The sequence below is a fragment of the Natrix helvetica genome (genome assembly GCF_964273705.1).
Source record: "Natrix helvetica genome assembly, chromosome: 4".
NCBI lineage: Eukaryota > Metazoa > Chordata > Lepidosauria > Squamata > Natricidae > Natrix > Natrix helvetica.
The window spans coordinates 66,704,789-66,730,487 of record NC_138550.1 but is presented as its reverse complement, the minus strand read 5'-3'; the positions used below and the strand labels follow the sequence as shown (position 1 = coordinate 66,730,487).

The window sequence follows — 25,699 nt, the reverse complement described above, 5'->3', positions numbered from 1 at the left end:
AGTCTTATTCTGGTTTCCCCGGTTCCAGAGCGGTCAATCAAAGATGGCCACCACCCTGCCATCGATCTTTGGAAAACATAGTTTCTGACCTGCTGGGGAGCTTGTTCCGATCCACAAGGGACCTCTTGATGGCGGTTTGCTGACTGGGTTTTTGCGTAGCTCCACAGAGCTCACTATTTCCCCAGCCTTTCTCTCTCTGATGCTTCTGGGTTCTCCCAGTTAGAAAGATTAGTCCAGTGACGTGCAGTCAGGTGAGGCAAGTGAGGCACAGCCTCATCACTCTCATCATGAAAAAAAAAGTAAAAGGAAAAAGCTGAGCTAGTTACTGCCTCACCGTGGATGACTCTGCTTAACTGTTAAAAAAAGCTGGAAAAGGTACGTGTGGGTTGGAGGGAGGGGGAGGAATTCAAACTTCATCCTCCTGGTGCTGGGCAGGGCTTTGGGCAAAGGCTGGAGGGAAGGACCCTGGCTCGCTTGTGCTCTCCCTCCCCAAGAGTAGTTTGATTGCAGGCAGAGCCACGTTGTGGGGCCGGTGTGTGTGCTACAGCATGGCTCTTTGCCTGGCTTCCTGCCTCCTCCTGTGGTCTCCTTACTGGTGCTCTCCCTCCCCAAGTGTAGTGACTTCCTCCCCAGGCCCCCATTCATTTCTCTCTCTCACACACACAGCTGGATAAAACTATATAAAAATCTAGCCCAGCTTCACTGATTACAAGTTTGAAAAGGCAACGTGGCTCCGCCTGCAATCAAACTATACTTGGGGAGGGAGAGCACAAGCGAGCACTGAGGAGACCACAGGAGGAGGCAGGAAGCCAAGCAAAGAGCCATGCTGTAGTACACACACTTCCCCCCAGCCTCTTTCTTTTGGAAGGCTCGGATCGGCTCCCCTCCGGCTTCTCTGCCTCTCCTCTCACCCCAGCCTGCCAGCAGGAGGTGGTGGGTGGGCTTTATTGTGTTCCAGGCATTTCCCACCCAGGCTGCATTTGCAATGGTGGAGGTGTTTGGGAAAGGCAGCAGGGGAATGGGGGGGGATGGCAGAGGAGCTGCTTTCAAGCCACTGGAAAAGATATCCAATCCAACTTTTGTGTGTGGGGGGGTTTGTTTGAGAGTGAGTGAGAGAGGGAAGGGGTAGGAGAGATAGTCCAATCCAACTTCTGTGTGTGTGTGTGTGTGTGTGTGTGTGTGTGTGTTTGAGAGAGGGGGAGGAAGGGAGAGAGGGAGGAAGGAGGGGAAGGAGAAGAAAAAGAAAAAGAAAGAAGGAGCAAAGGAGAAAAACAAATGCTGTCGCTTTAAATTGGAACTGAGCATGCCTGGCTGTGGAATTCTGGGAGTTGAAGTCCACAAGTCTAAAAATATTTGAAACCCAGCACTGTGTCAGTGCCTCACCAGTCATAAACCTCACCGCACGTCACTGGATTAGTCACAGGGGTGTGGGGGAGGGAGCTGGCAAATTTTGCCACAGAACCTCTAGACATAGCCATGGGGATTCATGATGAGAGACTCACATTTATTGTGGACCCAGAATGGAATGGCTGTTAGTCCTGGGACTCACCTTGCTGAAGAAGTGGAACCCCAGAGTAAACTGGAAGCAGGAAACCTAAGATTCCAATGGGGAGTGACCAGACCAGCTGGCCGAATGTAGAAACTGGGAGGAAACCCAAACAAAGAAACAGCTGTGGCTGGGAGAGCTGCGCCAACCCAGGTCATTCCCAGAGAATACAAGGACTTTGCTGAAGTATTCAGTGAAGAGGGCTCTGATGAGCTCCTCCCCACCCCACCGTCCCACAGACTGCATCATCAAAATCATCCTAGGCACCAAACTACCAAAACCCAAGATGCATAGCATGTCCCCCAACAATTCAAGGAATTAAAGATCTTCATAGATAAGAACCTGGCTAGGGCTTTTCATCAAACAAAGGTGGTCAAAAATTGCCACCCTAGTGCTGTTCCGAGAAAAAAAATTGGTCTTTATGCTTATTTGTAGACTATAGAAATGTAAACACTGTACATGTAGAAAATGTGTACCCTCTTCCTCTCATGAAGGACATGTTAGCCCACCTATCCAAGGGGAAACTCTTTTCAAAAGTGTCCTAAGAGAAGCAACACTTAAACTGGACTGTGGAATGCCAGGTGGCGTTTGGGAAATTGAAACAATTATTCTCGGCTAAGCCAATCTTAAAGCACCCAGACCCAGAAAAACCTTTTGTCATACAAGCAGATCCCAGCGATGTGGCTCTCAGGACAATCCTATACCCAGAAAATGAACAGGGCCAACTACAACCCTATACATACACCTCTAAAAAACTAACAGACACTGAACAGAGATGGGCTATCTGGGAGAAAGAGGCATATGCAGTGCAATGGGCTCTTCTTTCTGGAGACATTTCCTAGAGGGGAACAAAATCCCTTTTGAAGTGTGGACTGATCATAAGAATCTGAAGACCCCACAGAAACTGACCCCAAAACAAGTGCACTGGGCTCAATATTTTAAATATTTTGACTTCAGTCTCAAATACTTTCCTGGGGGAAATTTTTCTAGCAGACGCGCTGTCAAGAAAACCACAGTCTGCATTCAATTGGGTGTATCTTTCTCTTTCTCACTTGCCCTTTGCTTCTCTTCTTTCCTCAGATATTTGTAAAGCTTCCTCAGACAGCCATTTTGCTTTCTTGCATTTCTTTTTGTTTGGGTTGGTTTTAGTTGCTACCTCTTGTACAATGTGGTGAAACTCTGTCCATAGTTCTTCAGGCACTCTATCTATCACATCTATTTCCTTAAATCTATTTGTCACCTCTACTGTATATTCACCAGGAGTATGATTTAATTCATACCTGAGTGGCATAGTGCTTCTCCCTGCTTTCTTCAATTTAAGCCTAAATTTTGCAACGAGAAGCTTATGATCTGAGCCACAGTCAGCACCTGGTCTTGTTTTTACTGACTGTATAGAACTTCTCCATCTTTGATTGCAGAGCACATAGTCAATCTGATTTCTGTATTGACCGTCTGGTGATGTCCATGTGAGAATCGTCTCTTGGGTTGTTGGAAAAGAGTGTTTGCTATGACCATTGTATTTTCCAGTAGAGTAGAAGGAGGGGTCGCATGAGGGTTTTGTCACAGACTGATTGGTCCATTAGACTGAGGGAAATTCTTCAACCTTCCTCCTTTCCCATTGGCTCCCAGTTTCCTCTCAGTCTTTTGGTCCAAGCACTGTGTATTTTTGGCTCTTAGGTAGGAAAAAAATGTTTACAATATTTATTGCAGTTTAAATAACTTAATTGGATTGTGATTGGATATTCTAAATTCTAAATTTATAGGCTGCAGCCCAAGAGACAGTCTCCCTGTCTAGGCAGTTGGGGAGGGCCCTGTGGGGCAATCTTCCTCCCCCTCCACGGGCCAAGAGTCCAAACCGGTCCCTGGTGTGCGGGGGTGTCAGCCTCTAAATGGCAGCCTTGGGAGCTCTCAGTGCCATGTGGAAGTAAGCCTTGCCGGCGCCGAGGAAGCATGCGAAGAGCTCCGTTTGCCACCTGCCTCAATTTTGCCACTGAGTCGAGCCGCGCTGTCCCTGACAGCTAAAGGGAGCACAGCAGCAATTGGTTCCTGCGCAGGTTTGCGGAGGCTATTGGAGGCCCCAGCAGGACTAAAAGGAGCCGCTGCACTTTAAATCCAAGCCGTGGCATTTTAAACAAGCCGTGGCAGCATTACAGGTAGAGGAGCAGCCCTTGGGGCCTCGGAGGATCTATTGAGGCAAGACTAGGTTCCGGCGGCCATTTTGAAACACGCCACGTGTGCAGGCCGCGAGCAGCTGCGTGGGAAGCTCCCACTGCAGAGATTCATGAGCAAAGAAGGGCTTCAGCAATTCGGAGGCCAGCACGAGGAGCCTCAGCAGTCTGCCCAGCCAGCAAGTGATTGAAGGCACGTGAGTGGGGCGATGGCAGCTCAACCTGAAGCAGGCCCTTCTCAGGCTCTGGAGGAGGCCCTTATGGAGGGTGGAGAGGCCCAGATGGACAGGCCCAGAACCAGAGCTGCTACATCCAGGCCCCAGGCTGCCCAGCGCTCTTCCAGGGCAGCCACTAGAGATGAGTTGAGGAGGCAGAGGGCCTTGGACAAGACTGTTGCCAGGGCAGAGAAACAGGCATAGGCTTCCAGGCCCAGATCTAAATCCAGGTCCCCAGTCAGGCCTTCTTCAGTTCAGTCAGGTTCTTCTCCTAGGGGTTCAGTCCCTCTTCTCCTTCAGTCTCTCCGGTTAGGTCCCCTAGGTGCCCCAGGCAAGCAGTGTCTCCTTCCCCCCCAGTCTCTCCAGATCCAGTTAGGGGGGGAGGGGGCAGATCCATTAGAGGGTTCTTCTAGATCCTTTCATCGTACAACCAGATTAGCCCCTCAGGATCCTGGTCCCTTTCAGGAGGATTTAGAGGATTTAGAGCGTCTGCCTGAAAGCATTAAGAGGCTTATCTCAGCTGCCATCTCTCATGGCATCGCACAGAGGAATAGGGTCCCCCATTCCAGGGCCCCAGGGCTACTCAGACACCACCTCTCCAGGGCCTCGTCTCCATCTGTTGTGAGCAAAGGCTCCACCCGAGGGGAAGACAACTACAATGACATGGGGTTTTCTGAGGATGAGGATTCCGCCCCTCCGGATCCTCCATCATCCTCGGCCTTGCTCCCACCAGCAATGTTTAAGCCACTCTTGCACAAAGCAAGGAAGACCACTAAGATTGGGACTGGGGGCCCCACGGTTCCCCCCCCCCCGGGATCCCGATATGGCAATGTTCTCTAATACAGCAAAGGACAAGGCAGAAATTCCAGCCCCTCCCTTGTTCTTGGAAGTTGTTAAAAACCAGTGGGCACGTCCCTCCAATTTTTCTAACCCGGGCAGTAACGATCACCTTTTCTATAACAGACCTTTGTAGAACAGACCTTTGCCCAGGCGCTCCAGCTGCCTAGCATTGATACCCCAATAGCAGCCTTGGTCTCCTCCTCCCCGGTAGTCTCAGGTGATGCGGCTAATAAGATGAAGCCGGAGGCCAAACGGGCAAATGCCTCCACCTGGGCAGTCAACTCTGTGGCTGCCGCCTCCTATTTTAACCGTACTACAGTTATGTGGCTTCGCCAGCTTCAGGATCGCATTCCGATCCAGGATGAGCGCCTGCATCAAGACATAACTAAAATCATAACTGCCTCCCAGTTCTTGGCAGACGCATCTTTGGATGTGGTGAGATTTGCCTCCAGCGCCCTGGCCACCTCTGTCACCTCCCGTCACCTGTTGTGGTTCCGCAACTGGCAGATGGACAATAAGGCTAAGTGGAGCCTGGCGGCGGCCCCCTATTCAGGGCCAAATCTCTTTGGGGAGGTCCTGGATCCAATCATAATTGAAAACAAGGATAAGAAGAAGGTCCTCCCTTCCAATGCAAAGAAGGCGGAGGCCTGCCCGGCCCCATACCGCAGGCCAACCTTTAGGGCTCCCGATCAGGATCATCAGCAGAGGTACAATTCCTTTAGATCGGATAGACAGTACTCCTGCCCTTTCTATCAGGACTGCAACAGGTTCCAGGGTCAGGCCAGATGGCCCTATCGAGGGGGGGGTGCCCCTTCCGCAGGGGGAAGTGACTTGAACCCGCCCCTTCCCATAGGCAGCTGTCTAGCAAGTTATGCAGATCAGTGGGACAAGATCACCTCCAACACCTGGGTCAGGGCCACCGTTCGACACAGCCTTCGACTAGAGTTCCTCTCCACCCCCCCGAAGCTCTTCAGAATGTTCCCTCCCTCCCGGGATCCGGAACGCCGGTGCCTAATGGATCTCGCCATAACACATCTTCTCGAGATCCAGGCAGTAGAGTCTGTGCCACCCGTGGAACGTGGGTGGGGCCACTACTCCAACTTGTTCGAGGTCCCGAAGAGCTCGGGGGGCTGGAGGGTGATTCTGGACCACAAGCGCTTAAATCAATATCTGGTTTACAGGCGTTTCAAAATGTCTTCCCTCAAGTCTATCCTCCAGGGCATCCGTCGAGGGGATAATCTAGCGTCAATAGACCTGACCGAGGCCTATCTCCATATCCCCATCCTTCCATCCCACCGCAAGTACCTGAGGTTCTCGCACAGGGACCTCCACTTCCAGTACCGGGCCCTCCCGTTCGGACTGGCCTTGGCACCCCACACGTTCACAAAGGTCCTGGCGGCATTGGCGGCTCACCTTCACACAGTGCCGGTGAGACTCCAATGTTACCTAGATGACATCCTAGTCCAGGCAAGCTCCAGTCCCCTAGCAATAGCCAACCTTCAGCTCACCATCCAATGTCTCCAGTCCCTGGGGTTCTCCGTGAATTTTTCCAAAAGTCACCTTTCCCCGTCCATGCGAATCCTCCACCTAGGGACAGTTATAGATTCAGTGTCAGGAGTAATCCAGCTCTCCCCAGATCGGCTGGCCAGCCTCCGTCGTCTGGCGTCCACGGTCTGAAGAAATCGGTCAGTTTCCATCCTGACCTTGTCTCAGCTACTTGGCAAGATAATCTCATGCATCGGGATAGTCCCTTGGGCCCTCCTCCACCTGCGAGCTCTCCAGTGGTCCCTGATCCCTTTCCAGAAGAGGAAGATGAGCAACTCCCCCTGGACCATTCATCTTACAGCAGAGGTCCGGATGTCCATCCAGTGGTGGCTATCACCAGCACTACAGCAAGGCTGCACGTTCTGGGAGCCAGACAGGGTGACTGTAACAACAGATGCCAGCCTCTTTGGTTGGGGGGGGGCCCTCATGGGCTCCAAGATGGCACAGCGCCCTATTGGCCCAGGAGATCGTGGTTTGCGGACCTGATTAGCTTTCAGTTTCCCAGCCGTGGAGCATTCCTCGGGAGGAAGTCGTTCTGTGTCAGGGGCTCCTGATCCATCCGGAGCCCCAATGGCTCCACTTGACTGCCTGGCACTTGAACGGCGAATCCTGAGGACGGCTAAGTTCTCTTCCAGGGTCATAGAAACCATAGAGGCCTCCAGGCGGCCGTCAACCACCCAGATTATAATTCCTCTTGGTCTGTGTTTGTTAGGTGGTGCACCCCCTGGGGCTTTCTCCCACTAGGGCTCAGTAGCCAATGTCCTGGACTTTCCTACAGAAAGGTTTGGAGGATGGCTTGTCGCACAATACTCTTCGCCATCAGGTGGCCACTTTGTCCACTGTCTTGGGGGGGAGGGGTCCCACTCCCTTTCTCATTCCCCCTTAATGAAATGCTTCCTCAGAGGGGCGGTGAACCACAGGCCACCCCCCATCCATAGATTCCCTACATGGGATCTCCCTCCGGTCCTCAGGGCATTGACCTTGAGGCTCCCTTTGAGCCACTCCGTACGGTCCATCTGAGGTTTCTTTCCCTGAAAGTGGCATTTCTAGTGGCTGTCACGTCAGCCAGATGGATTTCGGAACTTGGCGCTCTCTCGTCCAGGGACAACTTCTGTCTGTTCCATCAGGATAGGGTGGTTCTTCGCCTTGATCCCACCTTCCTTCCAAAGGTGAACACCCCTTTCCATAGGGTGCAGGAGATTATCCTGCCCAATTTCTGCCCAGCCCCTTCACACGAAAGGGAACGCCTCTGGCACCGGTTAGACGTCCGCTGTGCCTTACGTATCTACCTCAGGCGGATATCGGATGTGCGCAGGTCATAGGCCCTGTTTGTTTCTTTTCAGCCAGGGTCCCTGGAGGCCAGGGTGTCTTCTGCAACCATCAGCTGTTGGCTGTGACAGGCCATAGTAGCGGCCTACGAAGCCTTAGGTCAGGCTCCCCCAACAGGCATCATAGCTCATTCGACTCGAAGCGCCGCTACCACTGCGGCATGGGCCACTAGGGCCCCATTTGAGGACATCTGTCGGGCTGCTACATGGGCGTCCCCGACCCCCTTCATAAGTCACTACCGCTTGGACGTGTACGCATCAGCAGAGGCATCCTTCGGACGGCGGGTACTACAGCGGGTGGCAGCCGTCCCTCCTCCTGGGCCCTAGGACTTAGCTTGGGTATGTCCCTCATGTGACCCCTCCCTCTACTCTACTGGAAAAAGAACATTGGTCTTACCTGAACCTGTCTTTTAAGTAGAGTAGAGGGAACGGTTACTACCCACCCTAGTTAGTTATAGGGCTGGGCCTAGAGGAGGAACTTCGACATCGAGGAAACTGGGAGCCCATGGGAATGGAGGAAGGTTGAAGAATTTCCCTCAGTCTAATGGACCAATCAGGCTGTGACAAAACCCTTATGTGACTCCTCCCTCTACTCTACTTAAAAGACACGTTCAGGTAACACCAACGTTCTTTCTCTTGACAAAATTGACAAGCCGGTGCACTGCTTCATTTTGTACTCCAAGGCCAAACTTGCCTGCTATTCCGATTATCTTTTGTCTTCCTACTTTAGCATTCAAATCCTCCATGATAATAAGAACATCATTTTATGGTGTTGATTCTATAAGGTACTGTAGGGCTTCATAGAACTGGTCAATTTCATCCTCTTCAGCACCAGAGGTTGGGGCATAGACTTGGATTGTTGTGATGTTGAATGGTTTGCCTTGGATTTGAATTGAGATCATTTTGTCATTTTGGGGATTGTATCCCAGTATTGCTTTTCCTAATCTTTTATTGATTATGAAGGCTACTCCATTTCTTCTGGGGGATTCTTGCCCACAGTACTATACTGTGCATTCTAGCACTGGATTCACCCCATTCTGAGTTGTAACAGGCCTGGGTTTCACCCCACTGCCAGAACTCCTAGTAGAGGAGCCAACCATACCCTTCCTTACAGAGTAGACAAAACAACTGCAAAACACCTGGCCGGTAGTAAGATTGGCTCTGAGCAAGGCTAGGGCTGCTTTTAAAGCTCAGGCTGACAAAAAAAAGAATGGAGCAATTCGACAGGAAGTTCTCCAGCTGGACAGATGTGGGGAATGTAAGCTCTGAAGAGCCTCACATGGACTCTGTCTGACAAACTTACTCCGGTGATCCTTTTTTGGATCAGAACCCTCTTGGAGGAGGGGCAAAGAAGGGCAGTGTCCCACCAGACCCAGAGGAAGGATTTTGACTGGACCACCCTTCATGATGAGGGGCCATCATGCCGCCCAAAAGAGAGGGGAGGGACATCTGATCCTGTTGAGGGGAGGAGACGCAGACTGGAGCACAACCCCTCTCCTCCACCCAATAGAAGGAGAAGGAGCCAGAAACTGCAACCAGTACCTCTCCCATGCAGCAGGCAGGCTGCCCAGGGCAGGCAGCCCCCTCCCTCCCTTTGAACTAGAGGTGAGGAAGACAACCACCCATATCAGGCCCAAGCATACAGAGGCTGACAGGAGGTTGGAGGAGTAGGGCTGAATGACCTGCCCCAATTCAGGGGAAAGTTTGACGGGGACTCAGACCAGCTAGCTCTATTCCTTGATTCAGCTGATATCTACCTAGAACACTCTACCCATCCCCCAGAGCCATGGGGAATACCATCGCAGAGGGGCTGGAAAGAGAAGCAAGGGAATGGTTAGCAGCCCTCCACAAAAGGAGAGCCCCTCAACTGCAAGACATAGATGACTTCCTGCAATTGATAGAGGCCATATTTGAGGAGGCAGAGGAGGACCCATATGCAGAAGAGGAACTCAGCAACCTAAAGCAGAGGGGCCGCCCATCAAAGAGTACATCCGTGAATCTAGGAGGGTCATTGGAAGGCTACCCCCTTTACCAGAGCGGCTACTGGTGCATTTTTTCAGAACAAGCCTGGACAAGCAAATTGCCCAGGTAACCGCATACTGCGACATCAAATCGACACTCTGAGTGGTTCCAAGTAGCAACAAAAGTCGACAGTGGGCTGTACACCAATGACATGAGAAAGCAACTGGACACAAAGAGAGAGGTCAACCTGACCTGAAACCATCCAGCCGATGGGGAACCACAACACCACAGCAGGCGCTGTGGTCATAGGAGGCCAAACCCATTATGAAATTCAATGACTCCTTGATTCAAGGTGACACAGGAGACAACTCCAATACTTAATCAAGTGGAAGGGCTACCCCTTATCAGAGGCATCTTGGGTAAAAAGTAGAAATATCCAGGCTGATCAACTTATAGCAAAATTCCATGCAGAAAATCCAAGCAAGCCTAGGGACGCATTCCTAAATTCTATACCTGTACTCAAATTGTTTTTGTTTCACACAGGTCGCTTTGGGGAAGTGAGGGGAGCTGGATGTCAACTTGTAAACCATGTCCATGACTATTATCAAGTTGACATAAAAGAGAGAGAAAAGGGAGGAGAATGCCATGCAAAACTTTGGCCAGAGTCAGGTCTCATATTTCTACAGCTAGTGTGTGAAATGCGCACGTTCATAGCCTGCCGCAGCATCTTGTTGGTGGATGTGATTTATGACACAGACAGAAGGGAGGGGATACAGGGGTAAAGTTCAGATGCTGTTAAGCGGGAATCAGTTTCAGCTCCGCAGAAGAACATGCCAAAATGTTGATCCTATTAAATGAATGGATTTCTTTTGAACTTTGCCTTGAGGCTCGTAAATTAATTAGGTCATCTTTTGGAAACTTCACAGCAAGTTTGTTCCAATTGATATGTTTTGAGCAGCTGTAGCTGACTGGAGACAGAAGGTGGCAGGGGAAAGATTTATTACACAGTCAAGAACTGGGAAATGCAAGGGTTTTTTCTACCCTCTTTCATCCTTTTTTTCTCTGCAAAAGAATAAGATAGCCTTGGCTTCTCTACCGGGCTCACAGTAGTTGAAATTTAAGGTGGACCAGAGCCTCAAAATAAGACTTGTATAATCAACCACAATTTTGGAACTCGACATTAACGAAGAACAAAAGACCAAGATGGCTTCCATCGCTCTTTCCCTCAGCAGCTGAAGTAAATAAATTTAAGTTGGACCAGAACTCTGTAATAAGAACTGTATAACTATCTGTAACTTTGGAACTGGACATCATGGAAAGCTGGGAATTTGAAGAACTACGTGAAATTATTTAAAAAATGCATAAATCAATAATATCATTAAAATCAAGCCTAAAGAGAATTCTGAACTCAGAGAAACATATATCTAAAGAAGAAATCAAAGGGGGGGGGGAAGACAACGAAGAGGTAGAAATGTAGGGAAATAAAAAGCAGACAAAAAACTACATTAGTCTTGGCAGTGGTATAGGGAAAACTGTAAAAAGAGGAGGTGTCCCAACAAAAGGGAGTAAAAAGCAGACAAAAGGGTTTGAGGCAAAAGGTAGTGGCATAAGGAAAATTGAAGTAGGAGGTTTTGCCCCAACTAAGAGAAATATAAAATATTCTTTTAATGGTGACCTGGGGAAAATCGAAGAGAGTGGATGTGTCAAAACAAAGAAAAGTGAGAAGACAGGAACAGAGAAGTGGGCCAAAAGACTTACTAGGAAAAAATTAGTCAACTAGAAACTTTTATATGGGAAAATATAAAGCTAAGATAAGGGTTTTATTTCTAAATATGACAAGAAAACGGAGTTGCTAATTGGTTGAATATAATAATGGAAAGATAATTAAACAAAGGTTAAAATATATGGAATATGGATAAATATGATATTGATATGGGGAGGATGTAAAGCAGAGGTTTGTGATTCACTTTTGTACATGATAATTAAACTGAATTGTGAATTGACTGAATATGACAATAGAATGACAATTAAGCATGAGTTAAAATATATGAAACATGGACATATATAGAATTTTTAAGATGATGAACAAAGTGAGATGTTTACCACTGTTATTCTATATAATAGACTAAGGGAATTGTAATGAACATTGAACAGCGAGGATTGCCATTTATAGACAACTAAGGGTAATTTAATCTAAGATATGGAAAATGGAGAGGGAACATGAAATACACCTACAATGGGAAACTATTGAGATTTAAAGACAGAATCACTAACTGGAGGCATGTAAGGATGTATATTATATAAATATAATGATGAGAAAGCTGGGAATTGTAACCAGGTCTACATCTCGGGGGGGTGGGGTGGTAAAAGCACAATGACTATATATGTATACTTTTTTGTTCTATTTTTTTAAAAAAGGAAGAGAATATATGTTAAAATTAAATATGTATATTGAAAAGGAATTATAAATACCATCAACATAAAATGGAGCTTGCTCAAAAGCTGAAATACACCAAGTAAATGAGATGAAGAGTGGGAAATAGAGGAGAGAGAGGGAAGAAGAGAGGGATAGGAGAGAGGGAAAGGGAGGAGGGAAGAGGAGGAGAGAAATGAGGAGTGGAAAGGGAAGAGAGGAGGAGAGAGGATGGGGAAGTAGAGAAGGGAAGGATGAGAGAGGGGAAAAAGGAGGTAGGGAGCGGGAAGAGAAAGGGAGAAGAAAGTAATGGATAAGGTACAAATATGGTGTATGGAGAGCAGAAGAGCCAATAATTGTTTTTGGGAGTTGATGGTAAAATGAATCAATGAAAACATTTAATAATACAATATGTTGTTGGCTATGTAATAGTATACGTGTAATTATATGTTATGAAAATGGGGAAAAAACCCTTTATAACAGGAAAAAAAGAATGGAGCCAAAACCTTTTAAAATAATGGATAAGGTCTACTTATCCACCAAATTCCTACAATCCTTGCAACCCTCCAAAAAGTTGGGACCTAAGTTCATAGAACCTTTCCCTAGAACTAGGATCATTAACCCAGTGACAATGGAATGACTCCTCCCCAGTGGTGGGTTCCAGGCAGTACGGCCCAGTACGGGCATACCGGTTGGCAGCTGAGAGCAGCAGCCACCATACCGGAACAGTGTTTCGGTGGGGCTACATGCCTGCCCGCGTTCCTTACCTCTTTTTGAGGGAAACGGGCCAATTGCACACATGCGCACAGCGTACGGCACCTGTGTGACCTCGCCAAGCAGCTGGGGCATTGCAGAGTAGTTGCGTGCGCATGCGCGCACAGCACACATGCCCAAGGTGGACGTCTGGCTCCATCGCAGCATACCGGTTGCGACCGGATCCGGAACCCACCACTGATCCTCCCCAAAACACTTAGGCAAGTCCACCCCGTGTTTCACTGCAGCCTGCTGAAGCCAGAAATTACCTCACCCTCTAAGGCCACTTACAGACATTCCTCCAGCCCCTATCATGATTGAGGAGGAACAACACTTTGAGATTAAGGGAATCCTAGATTTACACACTCACCACGGCTCCACACAATATCTTGTAGCCTGGAAGCATTTATCCCCCTCCCAGAATGAGTTGGTAGCTAAAAAAAACATGTTACCGTCCCCACATTACTGAAAAAGATCCACTCCCAGTACCCTAACAAACCCAAATAACTCACTGTTGTTTCTCTTGTGTTTTCTTTACAGGTGGAGCCCTCATTTTTCTAGTGGGGGGCAGCATGTTAGAACCCTTTTGAAAAGCTACTATCTCAAGAGTCTGCAGTTTCTTGAATGGAGGCTAGAAGCAGGACTTACAGATAGTTATGCAATTTCAAACTTTAATGTCAATGAGGCATTTAAATATACACATTGTATGATGTCAAAATCTACAGCAATTTATAACAGCCAAATTATTTATTCTAAAACAAATGCAAAATATCCCTTTGACTATGAAGTAAATCAAGTTTTATTGTGTCTTTAAAAAATTGATTTAGTGCCTGTTGGTGTATGGTTGATAGTCTCTGAAATGTGGTGGTGGTGGTGGGGAGACTAATGAAATAATTCTAAATAGATTTCTATTGACACTCAGCTTTGGCATCATAAAGAATAGTAAAGGAGTTCTGTAATAAATGTTTAGTTTATCAGAGAAAAATCCAGACTATTGGCATGTCTTGGTGGGAGGGAGGGGTAACGATTAAAAAAGAGTTGGTTTTGAGGTGTTTGAGTCCTAAGAAGTTTACAATAGCTCAGTTGTTAAGGAGCTGAAGGAAGAGTTCTAGCTTTATTTTAGCTAGTGAACTTTAGAGGACAGCAGAAATATGAAATTATGCAGTTCTTGGAATAATTCTGTTAAACATTAATCATTTCATCCAAGGCCTTCTGAGGTCTTTTTATCTAGAACTCTGCTCTGATCAGCTATTGCTGTGCAAGTCCTTTCAAGAAATCTCACTGCCAGGAGATTAAGATAATTTTTCTGCTTAGACTCAAAATATTCTATTTGCTGCCTAGTAGCTCACATAAAGAGAATTTCAGTTTCTTTGTTGGATTTCTCTTCTTCCACTTCTTTTTTTTACTCACTTTTGTTAGTTCTGATATAGCTAGACCTCAGTTAAAAGCAATGGTCCTTAATGGGAGAGTTGGAGATAAAGATTAGGTCAAGTTAATTATGTCCTATCATATAGTGATATTGCATGAATGTACAAACAGGACAGGGCTTCAAATGTGATCCAACACAGTTCTGTGTACATAATTCTGTATCTTTATAGTTTTTCATCTTCAAAATTTAAATAAACTGGTTATAAGCTAATTAATTTTACAGTATATGTGCACAAAATGTGAGCTTATTGAATATTAATTTAACTAAATAGTTTATTTATTAGTTGCATTTATTCTGTATGTTCAGTTTCAACCCTGAAGTTGAAAGTTTGCATATTTGCTTATTGCTGTAGTTTCCCCAGATCCTTCAATCAACTGCTCATTTTTAAAGCAATTTATAAATGCTTCCCAAGCAGAAACATAACATAGCATTTGCTCTATCATACATCATGCAATCAATAATTTTATATTAGAGTAGCACTGATATTTTTGCTTTAAACAATTACAATCACACCTTATTAAATGTGACACTAAAAATTTTTTAATGAATATATTAAAACTTTATTACAAAATTTTGCAGCTAATGTTGTTACAAATATGACCAAGTCAAAAATATTTCACAATGTGATATACCAAGCTACCCAGTTTTATTTGGCTTTGCTTTTAGTTATTGTTGCATTAATATTCATAAATAATAGTTTCAAAGATTTTATTTTAATGCAATCATTATGACTTATGACTTTGAGGAATAGCTGCTGCATCTCCCTTATTTCATAATCATAGGTATGTTCTAATTAACCTAGTAATTTAAAATCTAGATATAATGGAGATATAAATCTCCCTTTAGATAGCCAGATTATGAAGCGCATAATTATATTTTCTCTCTTCCCAGCAGAATTATGCTTTACAGCTGTTTCTCCCTTTCTGCTACATTAGAAGAAAAACAAAGAAAAACATTGCATAGCAAGTCTAGTTATAAAATATCTACAATTTTGTCCTGAATTTTACACTTTGTCAACTTATGGTCTAAAACCCTGATCAAACTCACACTAAATAAATTTATACATTTACTAAGACATTAAGAAAGAATTATTTTAGAAAATTCTACAAGAAAAAAAAGAAAAGCTTCAATGAAATAAAAAGTTATGTAAACCAAGTACTTACAGGTAGTTCTAGACTTATGACCATAATTGAGCCAAAATTTATGTTGCTAAATGAGACAGTTATAAGTGAATTTTGTCCCATTTTATGATTTTTCTTGCCACAGTTGTTAAGTGAATTACTGCAATTGTTAATTTAGTAACGTTGTTAAATGAATCTCGCTTCCCTATTGACTTTGCTTGTCAGAAGGTTGCAAAAGGTGATCACATGACCTTGGGACATTGCAACTGTCATAAATATAAGTCAATTGCCAAGTGCCTGAATTTTGATCATGTGGCCATGGAGCGGTCATGCATGTGAAAAGTCACTTTTTCAGTGCTGTTGTAGTTTTGAATGGTCACTAAATTAAAGGTTGTAAGTTGAATACTACCTGTACTGTATTATTGGATGTTTTTGCCTATTAGTTCTATGTTTGCTTTTCTCCATGGTCCATAAAGCTGGCTATGTACTAAGACTAAATTCAATTTCTGAACAAATTTATATCCTATAGGAGAAGTTATCTGAGGGCAGGGGTGTAAAACTCAAGGCCTGGATCCAGCCAGCATGATGCTTAAATCCGGTCCACAGGGCCAGCCTGGAAATATCAAAGGACCAACTTGTGGTGCCTTGGCTGGCCAAAATGTCCTGCATGACATCCCCTCCCTGCAGCTCATTTTTGGCCTCCCTGGCCTTTTGCAGCATTCTGCCAGCCAAAAATGCCATTTTTGGCTAGCAAAGTCCTACTTGAGGCTGGGGAGGCTGAAAACGGGCCACTCAAAGGTGCGGGAGGCCTCCTGTGGCACATCTTTGGACAGCAGAGTCTGCTGGAGGTCAGGGAGGGCAAAAATGAGATGTGGGGAACACATGCAGCCTGTTTTGGCCCTTCTAGGCCCCGTTTTGGCTTGTAAAGTGCTGCAGGAGTCTGTTTATGCTGAAAATAGGGGGCCATTTTGGCCGGCAGGGTGCTGCAGGAGGCATCCATCCCATCTCCCTCCCCCCACGCCCCACTCTACAGAGGAGAACTATAGTGCTGATCCGTCCCTCGAAGAAATCCAGTTTGACACCCTTGTCTTAGGGGATATTCATCCCAATACCACAGTTAAGGAGGCAATTTGACTTTTTAGTCACCAAAATCTAGTTGGACAATTTTCTGTTATGGAAATACAGAAAATAAATACTGTAAAATCATCACATCAGATTTTCCATTATTATTATAAATTAGTAGTTTTATGCTGTTCAAATTTCTGGAGTTGTAATAATGTGTAGAACAAGTTTAATTTGGATTTTTATTTATTTTTTGCTTTTTTATGGCACACTGGTTTCTAATTTTTAATATTCTACATATTTTCCCAATTAGAATTTTATACAAATTTTAGATTTAGAATGTTAGAATTAAAATTTGGTAGTGTGTTTTATTAATAGCCTAAATATATAAATACATATATAAAAGAAGAGACAGACATTGCAATCTCTGGAACTTAAAATATATTACCCACTTAGCTTCTTTTTTTAAAAAAAAAACAAAGTTTTATTGGTTTTTAAAAGAAATAAAAAGGAAAGGGGTGGTGGAATAAATTACAAATTTTGGCAGTCACAATATGTAGGAGGTGTCCCCTCCCTCCGTGCTCATAATTTTCATTTATACATAAATTAGTTTAATACTAAATAATGTTTTGTCAGCATACAAGTTCAAATAATAATTTCAATTAATTTATATCAAGCAGATTTTCTTGCTCATTTTTGTGATCTGAGTTTTCTTGGTATTGCCCCTTCTCCCCCTGCCAGCAGAGCTCTGGCCCCTCCTCTGTCCTGTAGATCTGGTGTAGAATCATCGGATTTATCTAGGAGTGCTTAATTTTTTTCCATAAAGGCCTGAGCATCTGTGGTTGTGTTAATTCTAACTCTTGTATCCTCCCAGAATATTAACATGCCTTCAGGCATCAACCATCTGAACCACACCCCTTTCTGGTATAACTTCTTCGCTAATTGTGAATAGTTTTTCTTTTCTCTCTCACTTTCTTAGGGATCTGTTTCAGAATGGTTATTTCTCTATCTTGATATTTCAAAGCTTGCCCCCTTTGTGCACTCAGAATCTCATCTCTTGTAGTCTTTCTAAGAAATTTAATATGTACCTCCCTTGGGACATTATATGTTCTAGCGTATGCTGAGTTTACTCTATAAACCAGATCCAAGTCCCACCCCATCTGTTGTTTTTCTTTTTGAATATATTCAGCCAAAAGGTTTGTCATGATGTCCCTTAGATCTTCATCATCCGCCTCAACCACATTTTGGAACCTAAGGAAAAAGGACATTCTTTCAAATTCCGTTTTTATCTGGTGGTTCTCAAGCTCTTGGTTCCCCTTCTGCACCCCTTTCATCTCCCCCCTCATCTCAGCCATCCCCTCCTCCAAAAGATCCAATCTCTGTGAATTTTTAATCGCCCGGTCTTGGTTCTCTTTAAGCTGCTCATTCATCTCCTTTAGTTGACTTTTTAAGTCCTCCTGTCCCTTTAAAATTTGTTGAAACATCTGCTGGAAGTCCATCTCAGAAGGCTTAGGCTGCAACATAGAGGTTAAGGTCTGTTGTCCACTGGGACTGGATACTGTAGATGTCAGGGCGGAGACAGCAAAGCCCGGCTTCCCCGGGGGTGGTCTTTTAGGTGGCATTATGGTGAGCAGAAAAAGTACAAAGTCAATACAGAGAGGAAACAATTAGAGAGGAAAACCGCCAAGAGAGATCAGGAGACAAGGAGTCCAAGCAAAAGGGAGCTTTTTCTGGTTATAGCTTCTGGCAATAGAGTAATAAAATCCTTTGTTCCAAGCGGAATCCAGTATAACAAGAGATTTATCTGAGTGTCATGGAGACAAAGACAAAATGCCTGAAGTTCCTATGGGTGGAGTCAAATTTCAGTGTCTGTGAGGACGATGGAAGTATGCCATCTTGCCCTGCCAGCTTTGGAGTTGGCAGGCATAACGAAAAGTTTTCAAAGTTCTCAAAGTTTTCAGATCATCACCTCATTTAGAAAGTTACAATCCAAAATCGGCCTTCGTTATGAGCGTGATTTCATTGCATGGCTCTCTCCCTTCCTCCTCCTCTAGGGCAGAGAGCAAAACCGTTTATAGCCGCCTGTCCGAGGGGGGGGGAAATCCCCCTCCCTCCAGTCACACTTCTCCAAGCCAAGTTGAAAGTAACTCTAAAAACAGCTGGCAATTTTTTCCCCTTTTCGAGCAAGCAAGGGGACAGGGGGAAGTTTCCACCTCACCACACAGCAACTGCATCCTTCAGATCGTGCGTTCTTCCAGCTGCCTCCTCACAAAGATGCTGCAGCGCCTCCCCATCATGCCTCCCGGTGCCTAGGGCGATGCGGGGAGCCCCCTGGCCGCCGCCGACTCAGGGGATCCCCCACTATGCTGCCCCTTCGGCAGGAGCCCCTCCAGGGCGTCCTGTGCCCCCCAAATGATGGGGAGCCCACCAGAAGAGCGCGGGGCGAGCAGAGCCTGCCCGTCGTGATCAGCAGCCGGAACCGGATTCCATTACCCACTTAGCTTCTGTTAGCCTCTGCTAACATCAGCAGAGTGTAAAAACTACCATTGAAGAGATATTTGCCTTTATACATCATTGATCAATTTGGACATTGTGCACATGATAGGCCCATCAACCCGCTCCCACCTCTAATTAGCTCTGTCGTTTTTACTTCAGACATGTTAATCGATGGAGGCTTAGCTTCTGTTCCTTCCTCCCTTATCGAGCATAGGTTGAGCTGCTCATCCCCAGGGAATAACGCTGAGCTGTCCGATATTGTTTTAATGGCATTCTCTCCGGCTTCCTCCTAATTACAAGTGGGAGGCAGGTGAATGGGCCTATCATGTGCACAATGGCCAAATTGATCAATGATGTATAAAGGCAAATATCTCTTCAATGGTAGTTTTTACACTCTGACGATGTTAGCAGAGGCTAACGAAAGCTAAGTGGGTAATATATTTTAAGTTCCAGAGATCACAATGCTTGTCTCTTTTTTTATAGCTACACTTTTATAACTACAACTCGTATTGTAAGGTTAGTTTGCAAATACATATATAAATATATAAATACAGATTTATAAGTAGTGTAAATAATAAGTAAAGTTTACATTTTATGTGTATTTTCAAACCACTGGAAAACATGTTCATTTTTGGGCTTACAGGCTATAAGATAATTTGATTTTACTGCTTTGGCCCATTCAAAGATTATGTTCCTAACAAAGTTACACATAATATAACTGTTTTAAAAAGTTGTAGTAACATGAAAATCAGACCACAATATATTGTGTGTTGCTTAAACAAATACAACCAAGTTGTTTTGAGCTACCAGTCTGGGGAAAGAAAACATACAGGTGTCAGGGTTTTGACCAATGCCCTAATTAAATCATGTGCCTCAAGCCAAGCTTCAAAAGAAATTGAGTTATTTATTAGGAGCTTCATGTCGGCAGGAACCAAGTGAAGCCAACTCTGACCTCACTTAATTCACGTCTTGGCTCTGACCCTGTTTCCCCCTCCCCACAAAATGTGTCATCAGTCACATTCCCCAACGAAGCAATTTCATGGGTTGTAGAAGTCATTCCCTCCAGTCATTGTGTGTCACCCTGGAGATGATCTTGACATTGCCAGGAGGAATGTGCGTTGCTTTGATTGAAATGCAAGTTCCTTGATGCAGCTTTGAGACTCAATTCCTCATCCCCCTGCCTTTGACAACTCAGAGCAGGTCAAGAATGTTTCACGAGTTGACATTTCTCTTTTGTTGTGTGAACTGGGATAAAGCAAAAATTTTCTTCCACATAGAACAATTCTATAATTGATGGCTGTCACAAAGACATTAACAATCCTTAATTAAAAATCCTTCTTAATTTATAGCAATGATTACTGTTCTCAGAATCTATAGAGAGTAACTTCCTGTGGCAAAATCATACATGGTGTTTCTGCCTGCCTAATGTAACCTGATCAACTGTAAGAATTTGTTTTATAAAATCCTTAGATATTTTTGAATAAAATATCTTCATGGTTACCATATCTTAATCTGAACACATTCAAGTTTGAATTTATTTCTGGACTATATTATTTTCTGTTCTGTTCAAGCTGTCCTGTAAATCTAAAGATGCTTTCATGAATATTACTTATAACAAACACAGCAAAAACTTACATAAATATAAAATGTGATCTGCTATATCTACACATGTCATTTTTATAGGTTTTTTTTAAAAGGTCTATGTTCTCTTTATTAGAAAACAACTAATTGTTGTGTTCAGTGTGTTATAAGAACAAAACTGCACAGCTACCAGTTTCTAATATTCAGAACATGGTGCAAAAAGTGTAATGTCATATTTCCACATACAGTTTTCTAGAATTAGTCTATTTCCCCCATTTTCTACAATATTATTTCATAAAATGATTTTATTACTAAGGTTTGTGTTAGATGCAAAAAAAAAGATTTGGGTGTTTAGTGGAGTGTAAAATACAAATAACCTAATAATAAATTCCAGTGTGAAAAAAGCAGATGCAACTCTAAATTTCAACAGTAATATTAATCATGAGAAATCATTGTTCCTCTCAGTTTGGCATTGGTGACACCACACATAGATATTGTAATCAGTTCTGGATACTCCGTTTTAGGAACAATTATGACAAACTGGAATATTCCCAGATCTATAAAAATTATAAGGGATAAGGAAAGATAAAGAGGGGAGGAGAGGGGAGAAGGTTTGAATCATTTGGTATAAAAACTTCAAATGTGATATTTCAAGAATTTGAAAGGCTTTCATGAGGAAGATTGAGCAAAACTGCCTAGAGTTTTTCCAAAAGGTGGAATAATAAATTTAAATTAAAGGAAAATAGATTTTTGTTGGACAAGAAAAATAATGAAGGTAGGGATTATTCAAAAGTGGTATACTTTCATCAAAAGAAAAGACTCTATGGAAGTGTGAAGATTAGGTGGTAAACAAGGGTGGTGTACTGATTAAAGTGTTGGATTATGAGTAAGGATACCTAGGTTCAGGTTCATCCTCAAACGTGGAGCTCATCAGATATTTTGGGGCCTGTAAGATCTTGTCTCTTCAATCTTCCAAAGAAAACAGAACTCTTGAAACTGCAGTTGTACCAAAAGGAGCTTTTAGTGAAAGGTTTGTGACAACAAGAGATCTAGGCAAGAACTGAAGCTTCTCATTTAAAACCAGCTATTTACAGCAATGCTAACGAAACCCCGCCCACGCTACATCATTGCAGGAAAACAGAAACTTCATGTAGAGACTGCTCCATTCCTTCCCCCTTCCTCCCACCAAAATGCCAGCATCCCTGTAGAAATATCTGGCACCTGACACTCACCCGACATTCAGTCTCTACCAGGGGTAGTAACCAGACGAAGATCAGAGGTGATTTCACGCTTCAATAAACTACATTGGAAAATGGGGTGGACTTGCCATAATGACTTAGGGACTTGTAATTCCACCATGACAGGGTTAATAATACAAACTAAGGGGAAAGACCCAATATATTTCGGACCCAACTTTTTAGACTGCTGCAAAGATTTTAGAAACTTGGTGAAAAAGTACACTTCCCTCACTTGATAAGGTTTAGGTTCTGTTCATTTCTTGTCTGCTTGTGCTTTATATGCAGCCTTGGCTTCATTCAAGGCTTTGTGGACCACCGGCCAAATGGTTTGTAAATGACTGATCCACTATTTCAAGGAGGGTATATCTGGTTCATATGAGGGTAACTCAGGCATAGCGTTAAATTCTTGCCCTGTGGCCACTCTGAAAGGGGTAAAACTGCATTATTATAGGCTACTTCTGCAAAAGGCAGTAGTTCGGTCCAGTTGTCCGGCTGGTAATTAATAAAACAGCACAGTTACTGTTCCAAAACTGAGTTTGTTCATTCTGTGGCCCCGTTTGTCTGCATATGATGACTAGAACTAAGTGACTTGATGGAGTCCCTGTCTGATGTACCTTATGCGGTCTCTAGCCTTGTGGTTGGCTAGGGGTTCCTCAAATCTCTGTCTCAGGGCTGTCATGAAACGGTTTAAGTTGCGGAGCTCTGGTGCATCTGCATTATGGAGGCTCACCATCCAACTTGCAGCTGATCCTTCCAGAGCCAGGGTGGCAATCCTGACTTTGGAGCCTTCTGTAGGGAAATCCCTCCCATATTCCTGCATGTAGATCAATATGTTTGCAAGGAGAAATCCCAGTTTCTGGGGATTCCCATCGAATTTGATGCCGAGGGGGCACCTTCTGTTCTAAGGGTGGAAGCCTCCTCTTGTCGAGTCTCAAGCCTTGCTTTGCATTGAGATGTCTCCTGGGTGGATCATCCATGGTGGAAATGGGTTCATCAGTAGCTCCCGTGGGTTCAGCCAATGCCCCTGGGTTGGGGATCCTTTTTGTTCATCAGTAGTGCTCTTTTGTACTCCCAACTGGCCTGCAGCACAAATCTGGGTGTCATGGATCTGCATGTCATGGATGGCCTCCCATCTCCTGCTTCCAACTTGGTTGTTGGCTCCCATGGGTGAGGGTGACATCTTTGGTTCTGCCACCCCAGCTTTCCATCTTCCCAACACCGATGGACCACCTCAGCTTGGCAGCTGTGCTTGAGGCAATGTTCTCATCAATCCATGCATTGAGGGCCTCAATTGAGATTTTGGGGGGGTGGGGTTCTCCCCCAGTCTTCAGCCTTTTCGTGGTCACTGCCCTGGAAAGACATGGTGTACACGGTCCCATAGTAGGGCTGTTACCTCTCTGACTTGACCAGTTTGCAGTTCTTGCCTAATGTAATGTCCTGCCTCACCAGTCTAATCACAAAAGCAGAACTAATGAAATGAAATCCATTTCAAAAGGAAAGAGAAGAGAGGAGAGGAGAGGAGATGTCTTGCCTCTCCAATCTTCCAAAGAAAGCAGAACTCTTGAAACTGCAGTTGTTCCAAAAGCAGCTTTTATTAAAAGTTTTGTGATAACAAGAGATCTAGACAAGAACTGAAGCTTCTCACTTAAAACCAGCTATTTAAAGCAATGCTAATCAAACTCCTTTCACACTACATCATTGCAGGGAAACAGAAACTTCATATATAGATCCATTCATATATAGATCCATTCCTCCCCTTCCTCCCACCAAATGCCAGCATCCCTGTAGAAATATCTGGGACCTCACAGGGCCAATATAAAATGAATGTGGGGAATGCTGTCTAGGAAACAGCAGGAGTTCCTAGTGGCCTAAAAATCAGAGGAAAAAAAGTTAGGAAGGACCCATCCTAATGCATCAAGCTATTGAAAGTGGCATCAGGAAGTTTGTACTTTCAGACTTGTAAGATTCTCTTAGTGTAGACCAGTGACGTGCGGTGAGGTTTATGGCTGGTGAAGCACTGATATCATCAAATGATCATCATGAAGGGAGGACTGTGACAACTTTGATCTTTGCAAGCATGCAAGCAAAATACCCCAGGATCATGGTGGCAGGGACAGCAACTCCTTCCGCTGCGCTGTGGAGAAGACCCACACTGTGCAGGAGACTCCTCAGATCAGCGCGAGCCGCGGTTCCCTTCATGTTGGCTCAGGAAGAAGGGGAATGGGACTGCGTGTGCAGGAGGCTCCTCAGCGCTAGCCTCAGATCAGTGTGAGCCACGGTCCCCTTCATGTTGGCTCAGGAAGGAGGGGAATGGGGCCACGTGTGCAGGAAGCTCCTCAGCGCTAGCCTCAGATCAGCGTGAGCCGCTGTTCCATTCCACTCCTTCCTGAGCCAACATGAAGGGGACCACGGCTCGCATGGCTCTTCTCCGCAGCGCAGCGGAAGGAGTTGCTGTCCCCGCCACTGTGATCCTGGGGTATTTTGCTTGCATGCGCAAAAGAGATGAAAGAGAAAAGGGGAGAAAGAAAGAGAGATAGAGCAATAGAGCTGGAAGGAGAGAATGGGAGAGAGGGAAAAGAGAGGGAAACAAATCAGCGCTAAAAGCCACCCCTGTCCTACCTCCCTTCCTGTCCATAACCTTCCCCCACCCCAAGAAAGCTTTTTCTCAAGTAATACCAGCAGCCATTTCATCTCCACCAAAGTAGATACATACACACACACGTGCACAAGCGAGAAGGGAAGAAAAAGGGAAGAGTTGAGTCATAGGAAGAACGAGTGCCCTCTACTAGGAGGCAGGAGAACTGCATGCCTCCCCTACCTCAGGATTTTTTAGGCTTTTAACCCTGTTAAGCGAGGGTTAAAAGCCTAAAAAATCCCGGGGTAGGGGAGGCATGCAGTTCTCCTGCCTCCTAGTAGAGGGCACTTTTTTAGAGGCTTTTTAAAGCCTCACCTCAGCACTCGCATTTTCCCTTTTACATTTTTTTTTCTTTTCATGATGAGAACGGTGAAACTCTGCCTCCCTTGCCTCCCGACTGCAGGTCACTGGTGTAAACTTATAATAAAGTGAAATTAGTTTATCTAGTTCTGTTTTATGTCTGGTTTACATGGAGAGCTGACTTAGTCACTGTCTATCAGCCTAGCCTAACTTGGAGTTGTTTCAAAGGTGCTTTTTCAACTGCAGAAGGAATTGTATGTATGTATGTATAGATATATGTATAGATGTATGTCTCTCTTTGTCTACACATATATATGTATATGCATTACAATACATGTATTATAACTAACTATATAAACCACGCAGGAAAAAATGTTCAGAGATGGTCTAGTAATGGACTGAGCAGACAGTTGCATGAAATGATCTCCAATATCACTTAACCTTTCTTCTGGGTGGTTTACCCAGAATTTCCATTCCAATACAACTAGAGACTAAAGACATCCAGTTTCTTGCATTAAGGTATTAAGGTATTAAGAAAGGTATAGGTATTAAGAAATATCCAGGAATACATCTTACATAGATTTGAGAGACAATTGATTTTTAAATTGTTTATTTATTTATTTTGTCAAACATGTATGAGATAACAGGTATAAGTATAAACATGAACATGAACAAAGGAAATGAGTACAAATAAATGGGGGCACTAGGACAGGGATGGTAGGCATGCTGGTGTGCTTATGCACGCCCCCTTTATGGACCTCTTAGGAAAGGGGTGAGGTCCGTGTTAGACAGTTTAAGGTTAAAGTTACGGGGGTTTGAGGATATAACAACAGAGTTGGGTAGTGCATTCCAGGCATTGACCACTCTGTTGCTGAAGCCATATTTTATGCAATCAAATTTGGAGTTTGTATCCATTGTTTGCCTGTGTATTATTGCGGTTGAAGCTGAAGTAATCATTGACAGGTAGGACGTTGTAGCAGACAATTCTGTATACTAAGCTTAGGTCAGACCTTAGTCTGCATAGTTCTAGGTTGTACAAGCCCAAAGTTTCAAGCCTGGTGGCATAA

The 25,699-nt window shown here is 44.5% G+C and overlaps 1 protein-coding gene across 2 annotated transcripts in view; it reads left to right on the top strand.

The window, feature by feature from the left end:
- The window catches only part of IL1RAPL1 (interleukin 1 receptor accessory protein like 1), a 1,014,047-nt gene that overhangs the window by 107,015 nt on the left and 881,333 nt on the right, over positions 1 to 25,699 (top strand). The gene's annotated exons all lie outside the window — the stretch shown is intronic.